Genomic DNA, 12,547 nt, shown 5'->3' with positions numbered 1-12,547 from the left:
TGATGTTTACAAAATCCTGAATGGAGTAGAATTGGTATGAGTGGATCAATTTTTCACTCTGTCAGAAATTACAAAGACTAGGGGACACTCGATGAAGTTACAGGGAAATACTTTTAAAACCAATTGGATGAAATTTTTTTCACTCAGAGAATAGTTAAGTTCTGGAACACGTTGCCAGAGCATGTGGTAAGAGTGGATAGCGTAACTGGTTTTAAGAAAGGTTTGGCCATGTTCCTGGAGGAAAAGTACATAGTCTGTTATTGAGAAAGACATGGGGGAAGCCACTGCTTGCTCTGTATTGGTAACATAGAATATTGCTACACCTTGGGTATTGGCCAGGTACTAGTGACCTGGATTGGCCACTGTGAGAACAGGCTACTGGACTTGATGGATCATTAGTCTGACCCAGTAAGGCTATTCTTATGTTTTTTCATTTGAAAGGAAGCTCCAGAATGAGAGAAAATAGGATGTGGGGAGTGTGCGGCACAGTGATTAGAGTTAGTCTTGGCACCCTGAGGTTGTGGGTTCAAATCCCATGCTGCTCCCTGTGACCCAGGGCAAGTCACGTAATCCCCCATTGCCCCAGGTACATTAGATAGAGTGTGAGCCCACCAGGACAGATAGGGGAAAATGTTTGAGTACCTGAATGTAAACCACTCAGGCTATAAGTGGTATATAAATACTAAAAAATAAATATGAGGATTGTGAGAAATTGCAGGAGAGGGGTGATATGATAGAGACGTTTAAGTATCTATGTGGTATAAATGCACATGAGTCAAGTTTCTTTCATTTGAAAGGAAGCTCTGGAATGAGAGGATATAGGATGAAATTAAAAGGTGCAGTGGCATAGTAAGCGGGGGGCGAGGGGGGCATATGTAGATATTATGACATAAGCCCGTGTGCATGGGTTACTTTGTAATAGCTTTAGCACAGCACCCCTTCTGAGAGGCTTTTATGTCATAATATCCACATATGCCTTTTAATATATTTATATTGGGACTCCTGAGGAAGACGTGTTAGTCGAAACACGGACCATGTTGGGTCCCTTTTACCATTCACACATGTGGATTATCCAATTACATGTTATATAGACTGAATAAAGCCTGCATCAGGAACATCTGTCTCCACAGTTTCTTTTGCTTTGGTTTGTTGCTTTGTGGATATATTGGTTTTTTTCCTTCTGATTTTTTTCAAGCAGTTTTACTTCCATATCTAGATTATTGCAACTCTTTATATTGCAACATCACAAAGAAAGGACTTCAGAGGTTGCAACTACTCCAGAACACAGCAGCTAGACTGATTTTCCCTAAGAGGTTCACAGGGCTATATATGAGAAAGCTTGACTGGTCTAACTTCAGCCATCCAAGTTTTACACTCTTTCTATAAATCAAGAATGACTCAACACTATAAATTACCTCTTCTCTCTTCACGTCAAGTTCGAAGGAAATCACTATTTGAATCCATCCTCGAGTTTCAAGGCCCCCAAATTTGGAACTGCCTCCCAACCTGCTTATGTCAGACCTCCTCCTATCTTCAATTTAGGAAGGTGCTAAAAATGTATCTGGTTTCATAAGAACATAAGAAGTGCCTCTGCTGGGTCAGTCCAGAGATCCATCATGCCCAGCAGTCTGCTCACGCGGTGGCCAACAGGTGCCACTACCCTGCTTCTCTGTACAATTGATCTAAAAATAAAAACAATGAAGAAAATCTTTGTCACTGTACTTCTAAATGCTACAGGATCTCATTGCCAGTGTTCTTTCTGCCTTACCCCTCACTCAGTGGTAAATTTATAACTACATACACGTACCAAACACAAACATATTTGTTCTGTGATTATCACTCATCTCAAAAGAACCTAAAAGAAATTGACATCTGTTTTCTTCACAGGCATTTTTGAAGGCAATTCTATGTCTGATGTTGGCTCCTGCAGTGTAACCCTGTGCCAAGAACACATTTGAAACCTGAAGGTAAAATGTCCCATATCCTTGATATAATCACGACTTTTCCCTACGTATAGGATGGCAATAATAGTTTATTTAAAATTTGTTATATCACTTATCATACTTCAAAGCGGTGTACAGTATATAAAATAATAAAAGAAGATTTACAAACTAATAATACAAATCTATGCTGACAAGACATTACAAACGTATTGGAGACAGGAGGATAAGGGGGAAATCCATAAAATATATAGGATGGTAAGACATTTATGGGAAGTACATAGGGGAGGGGAGATCTTGTCTGAGCTGTGCCCAGAAGGTTAAATTTTAGTTTTTATCTGAGCTGGATCCAGAAGGTAAGGTTTTAGATTTCAAAAGCATCATTGAATAGGATGGTTTTCAGTTTTGATTTGAAATGGTTTCATTGATTTTCTTCTCTTATATATGTTGGAATAGAATTCCAGAGTGAGGGGGCTGTTACTGAAAAAATAGAGGATCTGGTTGTATCATAATTTATGTGGCGAAGAGAAGGTATTGTAAGTTGGGGAATTTGTTTTTAAGGTCTTGAATGTGAGGAGGAGTATTTTATATGTAATTCTGTATCAAATAGGGAGCCAGTGTGCTTTGATCAGTAGTGGAGTTATATGGTCATATTTTTTTGCAGTCAGTATAAGTTTTATTGCTGTATTTTGTATGATTTGAAATCTTCTCAGTTCCTGTTGTGTAATCCCTTTATATAAAGAATTACAATGATCCAGTTTTGAGATAACGGGTCGCCGTACATGAAAAAGGACATAGTACTACTCGAAAGGGTCTAGAGAAGAGTGACAAAAATGGTTAAGGGACTGGGGGAGTTGCCGTACAACGAGAGGCTAGAGAACACTCTTCCGGAGGTTGTTATAAGGGAAAGCACCCTTCAGAGATTCAAGACAGGGTTGGATAAGTTCCTTCTGGAACAGAACATACGCAAGTAAGGCTAGACTCAAATAGGGCACTGGTCTTTGACCTAAGGGCCCTCGTGTGAGCGGACTGCTGGGAACGATGGACCACTGGTCTGACCCAGCAGCGGCAATTCTTATGTTCTTATTTAATCAAAAATTGTTCTCCCCATTTTAAATGAATTATGAACTTGAATAAGATGAGCAAAGAACATCAATAATTACTACTACGACTATCCATTCAGTCGTGTCCGACTCTTGGATAGATACATAGAAACATAGATGTGACTGAACCTGTGTGTATCAGAAGAGAATGTGAGACAGAGACAGGCGGAGAAAGGAGTTATGTTCTGGCAGTGGCGTACCAAGGGGGGGGGGGCGGGGATGCACAGCCGGCCTGGTCCCTATTGCGCTCCCACCCACCCAGCGAGAGCAGCAAACCTCCCTCCAGCAGCGCCGGCTGCCTCACGGCCCTCCCCTCCCCCTGCCGTGTCACTGATGATGTCATCAGTGACGCTTCACCGGCAGGAGAAAGCCGCGAAGCAGCCGACGCAACCGGAGGGAGGCCCGCCGCTCTCGCTGGGAGGGCTGGAAAGGTTCACTTGGGGGGGAGAGATAGGAGGGTCAGCGGGGGTTTACTCTGTAGACCAGTCCTCACCATGCTTCCCTGTTTTCCACAGATACTTTCAATTGCTTGATGTTTATTCCCATGTCATTCTTGATGGTATCCAGCCAACGGGCCTTTGGTCTCCCCTGCTTCCTTTTACCACTGACCATTCCAAGTAGCATCTCTTTTTCTAATGAATTCTCCCTCATCACATGTCCAAAATAGGTCAGTTTTTGTCTGACAATCTTGCCTTCCAGGGACAACTCTGGGTTTATATGATCAAGAACATCTTTGTTGGTGATCCTTGCTGTCCATGGAATTCGTAGAAGTCTTTTACACCACCACAGATTGAAGGCGTTGATTTCTCTTCTATTTGCTTTTGTGAGTGTCCGTGTCTCGCAGCCATATGTTACGGTTGGGAAAACAATGGCAGTGATCAGTCTTTGTTTGATGGTGACTGAGACGTCCTTGCACTTCCATATTTGGTCCACGCTCACCATATTAATGAATGCATAACATAAGAACATAACATACATTTTTCTAAATCAACAGTAATATGAAATAAGATCAAATATATTAAAGATGGAAAGGAAATATTAAACATTATACTTTAGCTCACAATTGGAGTTCCTTTCAGTTTCTTATTAAAGGCCTGATAGCTGCTACACTGTTTCAAGACATAGATAAGTTGGTTATTCAAGCTCACTTTTTGGCCCATTAAACTGGTATTGATGCATAATTTGTGTGTTTTCCCAGTACGGTAGTCCCTAGAATAGTGTTCATTTCCACAAGTTTGAATAAATTTATCCAGTTCAGTGAACCTCTTGTTAAGCTTGGCAAAACTCAGTAGGTGGCTGCAAAGTCCTGTAATTAGCCCATTAAATGGCATGTGGACTTTAGATTTGTGTATACTTCTTAATACGTATAATATGCTTTATATATATTGAATAAGATTTCATCAAGAGATGCAATAGAATGGAATTAAGACAGATGCAGCAACACAGAATGCTTAACGGCCTCAAATTAGCATGTTTAATTCCAACTCAGTGAACAGGCGAAGGCTTGAGCTATTACTGTATCAGTTCCATATTGGCTTCCCAGGTCGCTTACAGAACATAAACAGTTTTTCTCATTAGCTGAAGTACTGTAGCTGTCCTTGGAATCAAATAGTTTTTGAAGTTGGATATACTTAATTACCATGAATTCTTGTCAAGTTATAATAATTTTCTACAGAGTGACAGCATTTAAAATGAACTCAGTTAAAGTAAACAAATGCTGTTTTTATAAAATCTGGATTTTAGTTTTAGTTTATTTCATAGATAAATACCGTACATTTGTGAATTTGTTTAAAAAACATCTGATTAGTCTTTCACATCCAAATTCCCCTTCTTCCCCATCAGGCTGTTTTATGATGTTGGACACTGCCAGAACTCTCTTTGCCACTGAAAATGATCTTAAGAGAAAATTTTCAAACCAGGAAGATTGAGGAGTAGCCTAGTGGTTAGCATAATAGTCTCAGAACTAGGGAAACCTGATGTGCCTTGTGAACTTTGTCAAATTACTTTTTTCTCCATAGCATCAGGTACTTACTTAGGCTTGTTTTACTAAAACTGAGTTATGCACTTAGGGGTCGATGCAGAAAGTTGCACATTAGAGCCACTGAGTGCTCATGTGAGCATTCTGCAAAAGTTTAATGCTGAAATGCAGTAATCAATGAGCATGAACATTAATTCCAGAAAATAAAAACAACCACCAGTGCAAATGACAGCAATAATCTGAAGCTCATTACTAAAAAGTTCCCCTTCTTGAAGGTGAATGAGAGTGATTGCCTCACACACTGAAAGGAAGGGAAACATATTTTTTTTAAAAAAGGCTCTGGGTTTGCATTTATCCCCTCAAAGATACATATTATCAAAAGCCCTTGTAATCTAGTGGTCCATCCACGTGACTTAACCCCCACCCAGCCACCCTTGACACATGAAACGCCCTGCAGCCCCTTTACTCAAGCCCCTCTTCTCCAAAATAAAAAAATAAATCCCTGGTAGTCTAATGTACCCCCTCTCCCAGAAAGTCCCCCTCACCTCAAATAACATAGTAACTAACAATCCCCTCTTTTACTAAACTGTGATAGCGGTTATTAGTGCAGGGAGCCGTGCTGAATGTTCCATGCTGCTCCCGACGTTCATAGGGGGGGGATTAGTAAATTACAGCAAATAAAGATCTGAATGGTCCATCCAGTCTGTCCACTAGTTACACTCACCATAAATTCATGGTTAAATCGTCTATTTTCTTTGATTTTACTGGGTCATAGACCGCTGAAGTCTGCTCAGCACTGTCCCTAGACTCCAACAACTGGAGTTCCTGTCAAAGTTCTGTACCTTAGGTTCCAACTACTGGAATTTCCGTTGAAGCTCACTCCAACCTATCTGAACCATCTCATCATTTGCGGGATACAGACCTTAAAATTCTGCCCAGCACTGTCCTCATGTTCCAAATTACTGGAGTTCCTGTCAAAGCCCTCCTCAGCCATTTTGAAATAAGAGATTCACTCTGTTTACCCCACGCATGAGTGTAAAGGCAGAAGCAATGCCCACTTACTCCTGTCTCTGGCATAGCCAGTATTTAAAATGTTATTTAAAATGTTTGACCCTTAGTGGCACATTCCATGCAACACTAGGGGTCAGTCTACCAAATAAGGCAATAAGCACTACTAGGGGTCAGGTGTTGCTCATAATTGAAAAAAATTTAAAATTAAATTGGGAGATAGGCACCTATCTTCTTAGGCATGATTCTACAAAAGATAGGCGCCTATCGGTGCCTAATACCAAAGTAGGTGTGTTTAGGGGGTGGAGAAAGACATGATTCTCTAAAGAACTTAGGCACCTATAATGTAGGCCTTTAAAACCCTGGCCTGCTGCTAAGTTAGGGTTACCAAATGTCCAGATTTCCCCGGACATGTCCTCTTTTTGAGGACTGTGTTGGAAATCTGGGCAGATAATCAATTTAACAACTTTTGTCTGAGGAAACTGGATATCTAGTAATTCTACATCAGCTCAACCTATCTGGAGTCCTCCTCCCTCAACCCCCCCCCCCATGCACACCCATCCAGAGTACTGTTGCCTCCTCCCCGCCCTCCACGCACACCTATCCAGAGTCCTGTTGCCTCTCCAGCCCCCTCCTCCCACATCGCACACCTATTTGGAGTCCTCCTCCCTCTCCAGCCTACCCCACCCCCTACTGCTTACCTATATGGAGTCCTTTGCTCTGGGAGGGGTTCATGTGCTTGTACACTTGGAGCTTTTGTAACTCTTTGGTCATCGTCAGCATCAGTGAACTTAACACCCTGCCTTCGATGATCTTAGGGAAGTTCTGTTGACGCCACTGACTGACCTTTTCAATGAGTCTCTAGAATGGGAGTGGTACCAGAGAACTGGAGAAAAGCAGATGTGGTTCTTCTCCACAAAAGTGGAAATAAGAAAGTAAGTAGGGAATTACAGGCAGGTAAGTCTGACTTCTGTGGTAAGCAAATTAATGGAAACGCTTTTAAAACAGAGAATGGAGAAGTTTTTGGAATCCTGTAGATTACAGGACCAGAGGCAACATGGATTCACTAGAGGTAGGTCTTGTCAGACAAATCTGATCAATTTCTTTGACTGGGTAATCAGAGAATTGGATAGAGGGAGTGCACTAGATGTGGTGTATTTAGATTTTAGCAAAGCCTTTGACAGTGTTCCACACAGACGTCTAATATATAAACTGAGTGTCCTTGGGATGGGTCCCAAAGTCAAGAACTAGTTGAGTGGAGGGCAACAGAGGATAGTGATTTTTAAAAAAATTTAATATGGTGTCTTACATACTGCTAAATCTCCCAAAGAATTTGAGGCGGTTTACAAAACAATTAATTTGACTTAAGTAATGGCCAAAAATCTAATCAGGTACTTTGAATTTCCCTCTCTGTCCCACTGGGTTCACAATCTAACTATAGTACCTATGAAATAAATAATTACTTACATTTACATATAAAAAAGAAGGAAGAGGAAAAACATAATACAATATATGCAATTCTATAGGTATGTAAAAGGCACAACAGAAGGGAAAACTTCAATATCAAAGAACCCTAAAGAAAAATCCTAAAAATAAAAGCAGGAAAAAATCTAAAATAGCTAAATTAAACAAGCCCAACAATGGATCAATGGTTTGCCTCAAGGTTCCGTTCTTGGGCCTGTTCTTTTTAACATTTTTATAAATGATATTGCTGAAGGGCTTTCAGCTAAGATTTGCCTCTTTGTGGATGATACCAAGATCTGCACTAGAGTAGACACCCAGGATGGTGTGAATAACATGAAGAAAGATCTGGCGAAGCTTGAAAAAATGCTCTGAAATTTGGCGGCTAAAATTTAATGCTAAGAAATAAAGGTCATGTATTTGGATTGCAAAAACCTGAGGGAATGGTATAGTTTAGGGGGGTAAAGAACTTTTGTGCATGACAGAAGAGCAGGACTTGTATGTGATGATCTTAAGGTGGCCAAACAGGTTGAAAAGGTGACAATGAAAGCTAGAAGGATGTTAGGGTGCATAGGGAGAGGTATGGTCAGTAGGAAAAAGGAGTTATTGATGCTCCTGTATAAGACTTTGGTGAGACCTCATTTAGAATATTGTGTACAATTCTGGAGGCTGTACCTTCAAAAGATATAAAAAGGATGGAGATGGTCCAGAGGAAGACTACTAAAATGGTGCATGGTCTTCGTCTTAAGGCGTATGGAGACAGATTTGCGCTGCTGGGTTCTGGAGTGTGTGACCCCTTCTGCTCGAGGGGGAGATGTTAAACAACTGCTGCTACGAAGAGAACAACACTGGATTTTTGTTTTACAAACCTGTGTCCCTACCGGACTTAATAGTGGTATGGAATGGAGAGCGTGTTTTTGATTTTGTTGCTAAGTGCAATTTTGTAATGGGCGTCCAAATGTGATTGACATGCAATAGGTGCCTAATTTTAGGCACCTATATTTTTTAGGCCCCAATTACAGAATCTGGCCCTTGGGTTCTATTATATAATAGGCCCCTACGGCCTACTCTTGGGATGCCTAAATGGAAGCACTCCCGGTTATACATAGACTTGCCACATAGATTATACATTCAATAGTTCAATTTTGCTACCAAATCGTTCATAATGTTCTAGCTTGCCCCTGTTCCACCCTAAACTAGTCTGCTTTCTGGGCATATACTTTTGGCTGTTCTGTGACCAAAATGGCTAATTATATATATAAAACCAAGTAAACAGTGAAATTGTACCTCAGATGAAACAAAAGTCTGGTGGTAAAGTATAATGAATAGAGCGGCTTTTCCCAATTTTGACTCCAAACAGCAAGCTTTGAAACTGGGGAAGAGGTTTGAGAAAGAGCCACAGTATGTGTTCCATTCTATTCATTATCACTGACGCAGGCAATACACTAAAACGTGGGCCATGCCAAGATATTTAATAAAATTTTGGCTTCTTTGATGCTTGTCTCCAGCTTTTGTTTCATCTATATCCTGTCTCGGTCTCTCTCCCACCTCCCTATCTCCGATATTACCTTCTTCTGAGGTCTACTGGACATCGTTTACCCTTCTATCCAAGGTTACCTTGCCAGGGTCTCCTATATAACGCAGTCCTGAGTGAATATCCCTTTACTATCCAATTATTTGTAATTCCTTTCCTTTTTTCTCTGATATTGTTTCTAATATGTAAACCGCTTTGCTCTGCCAGTTAGCTAAGGCAGAATATCAAGTTTAAATATATAAATGAATAAATAAAAATAAATCTGAGGGCCACTTCACTATCTACTTGGTTTACTGCACTTGTGCTGGTTCCCACTGGTCTGCCAGTTATGTATATAACCACCAGAATTTTTTAAAAGTATTTATGCAGATGGAACCACTTGACTGTTCCAATCTAATTAGAATAGAATCTTATTTTAAAATAATAAAACGTGTGGTTGTTTGTGAAAAATAAAATCCTTGAAAAAAATGATAAAAGGTATAAAAAAGGAATGAGCAAGAATAAAATGTAAAAAATGTTTTCCACTCTACATATTGTTTATTCTCTTGTATCCATTTCAATGTATACCCAATTTATTATTCTATTATAGGTAGTGCAATTCTATACATAGGAATGGCACTCTACATGAATAAAATAGTACTTTACATTAATACTAATGTATTCTTTACAGAAGCACAGCTGTGGTTACTAAAAAGTGCCAATATTTCAAGGCCTTATGAATTATTTGTTGAAGAACTATAGGAAGAGTACAAAGATCTGTAATCCAGAGAATCAAAGATGGAGGATTATATAATCATATCAGCAAAAAAGGAGTAGAAAGCTGTCACCCATGCATTTGTTGAAGAAGAAACCTTAGGATTTTAAGCCTGGGTTCATGCATGGATCCATGGTCCTTATTTTAATTAGTGGACGCTTTCATGACATTTTTTCCATAAAAAATGGCCTATTTTTCTCTTCTTAGGTCTACAGAAGAACACAGTTCAATATTCAAAGGCAATTACATGTTTGCCCTCTGCACAATTATATAAAGGCCCTTTTCTGCTTCATACTTGGGAAAAGCTTTATAAAATTACCTCTATTGTAAGGCAGCAAAATATGGAAATGTGTTCTGTTTTTAAGAGCATAGAGGGGCATTTTCGATAGTGCACCCAAGTCCAATTTGGACATCTTAAGCATTGTATCCAAAATTCAGATGCCGAAAATGTCCATTTTCAAAACTACTAGATATCCATCTTTTTTTCCCTATTTTGATGACTTGGCTGTCAGAACATCCACCTTAGGACACCTAACTTTTTTGGCCATTTTTGACCACAAAAACGTCCAAGTTAAAAATGACCAAATCCAGACCATTTGGGCATGCCTATAGAGCAGTGGAGCATATTAGAGGGCACTGCTGTAAACTTCACATAAAGGGTGCCAGATGTACATCTCACCATAACCCCTTAAAATTTATGGTGAGCCTTCTAAAACTCTACCAAAACCTACTATACCTACCTGTCTACCACCCCAATAGCCCTTATGGCTACAAGAGGCCATGTCTATATGGCAGTATAGTAGGGTTTTCATGGGCTCTCACTTTCCACCATAAATGTAGTGGTTAGATTCTCTTATGGACCTGGGTCTTCCTCTCTATGGTTCAGTAGCTCATCTACCAGCTACTTAAGCCATCTGTGTGATGCTCTACTAGGCTTTCCTATATCAGGTACTGCTGTTCTACAGACAGGTATGCACTGTTTCATTCAGATTTTTTGTGAGATGGGAGGGGGTCAGTAATCACTGAGGGCCTGTTTGTGTGTGTGTGTGGGGGTGGAGGGGTGGGGGGGGTCATTATTTAATTCCTCCAGTGGTCATATGGTCAATTTGGGTTCCGTTTTGGCACTTAGATACTTTTAAAACAGGTCTAGCTCCGGACTTCTAAGTTCCATCCTGGACTTCTTGAGAAAGATTTGATTATTAATGCAAGATGTTCAAGTACTATGCATGCCCAAAGTCTATCCATCACATGCCTCCAACATGCCCCGTCAAACTGTGGAGGCACAGCTGTTAAAAAGCCTAGCAAGACATCCAGAAAATTAGTTTAAAAAACCATCACTTGGACATTTTGGTGAGAAAAACGTCAAGTGCCAATTTATGCCATTTTTTAAAATGTCTTAGTGTTTTGAAAATGAGCCCCATAATAATTTGTTCTACTGGGTGAGACCAGTGGCCCATCTAGCCCAGTATCCTGCTTCTAACAATGACATCCAGGTCACAAGTAATTAACAGAATCCCAAAAAGTAGCAGGATTCCATTCTGTTGAGCTCTTGGACAAGTAGAGTTTTCCCCATGTCTACCTTAAAAGCAGTTTAAGGTCTTTTCCTTCAGGACTTTGTCCAAACCATTGTTAAACCCAGATATGTTAACTGCTTTTACCATATCTTTCAACAATGAGTTCCAGAATGTAAATGTTCATAATAGTGAAAAAAATATTTTCTCCTATTTGTTTAAAGGTATCAGTAGTCTTTGTACTCTTTGAAAGAGTAAACAGAAGATTTACATTGACATTCTGAAGCTTCCAGCAAGAACTCCACCATGGGCTGTATATTGATTGGACCATCCTTAAATTTCTTCTTTACTTCCATTTTCCTGTATTATATGTGGAAAGGAGGACCAAATAATGAGTAAGAGGCACAGGGACTGATATTCCAAGTACGGAATATCAATGCTGGGGCCATATCCGGTCACTGGCATTGAATTTCTAGATTCAGTGGAGCTGCATCTGACCTAGCTGGCAAAGTCAATATTCATTGGTTGGCTGGTTAAGGCCTGGTAGTCAAAGACAAGGCCTGCTTTTTAGGTGGGTCTATTTGACTACTAGACTTAGCTGGCGCTAAATGCTAAGATGCCCATTATATTCCTATAGACATCTTAGTGTTTAGTTTGCGCTAAAGCGGTTAGCACATGCTAAATTTCTTAGAGACTGTTGATGAATCCATTCTCCCCCTCCAAGTCTGAGGCGAAATATTTTTCAACCCAGTGGGGATGGACTAAGGTCCTTGCTAGTAAGCTTATTTCAAAGTGAAAGAGCTATAATAGCCATTATTTGATGTCAGTGACTTATATGAGAGTTTTGGTATGATCTTTGATTGTTTGATTTTTTTGCCTGGTAGTACTGTTAATCTGTATTGCTGTTTATATTGTGGTGATTGCGGCTTGGCCAATGTATATTTCTCCTGTGCTTTGTTCCTCTAATAAACATATATTAAAAAAAAAAAAAAAAAAATTTACTTTTTTTCTCATGATTTTGGGATATAGAAAAGGGCCAAATAGTACAGGTCTCCTTTAACCCTCCAGATGACAGCACATTAAACTTTACTGTTGACTTACCTATCTTAACTGCTAGCGAAGTAATGCTGATTTGAACCTTAATATACATTTTTATCTCTCTATGTTATAATTTTGAAGTTCCTGGTGTATGGCAATTATCTTTGACAGTGTTATTATTTTTTTTTTTAATCAAGTTTCATTCATTTTATCAAGCAAA

The sequence above is a fragment of the Geotrypetes seraphini genome, chromosome 7 (assembly GCF_902459505.1).
Source record: "Geotrypetes seraphini chromosome 7, aGeoSer1.1, whole genome shotgun sequence".
Classification (NCBI taxonomy): domain Eukaryota; kingdom Metazoa; phylum Chordata; class Amphibia; order Gymnophiona; family Dermophiidae; genus Geotrypetes; species Geotrypetes seraphini.
The sequence above is the reverse complement of the archived record's forward strand: the minus strand, read 5'-3'. Positions refer to the sequence as shown.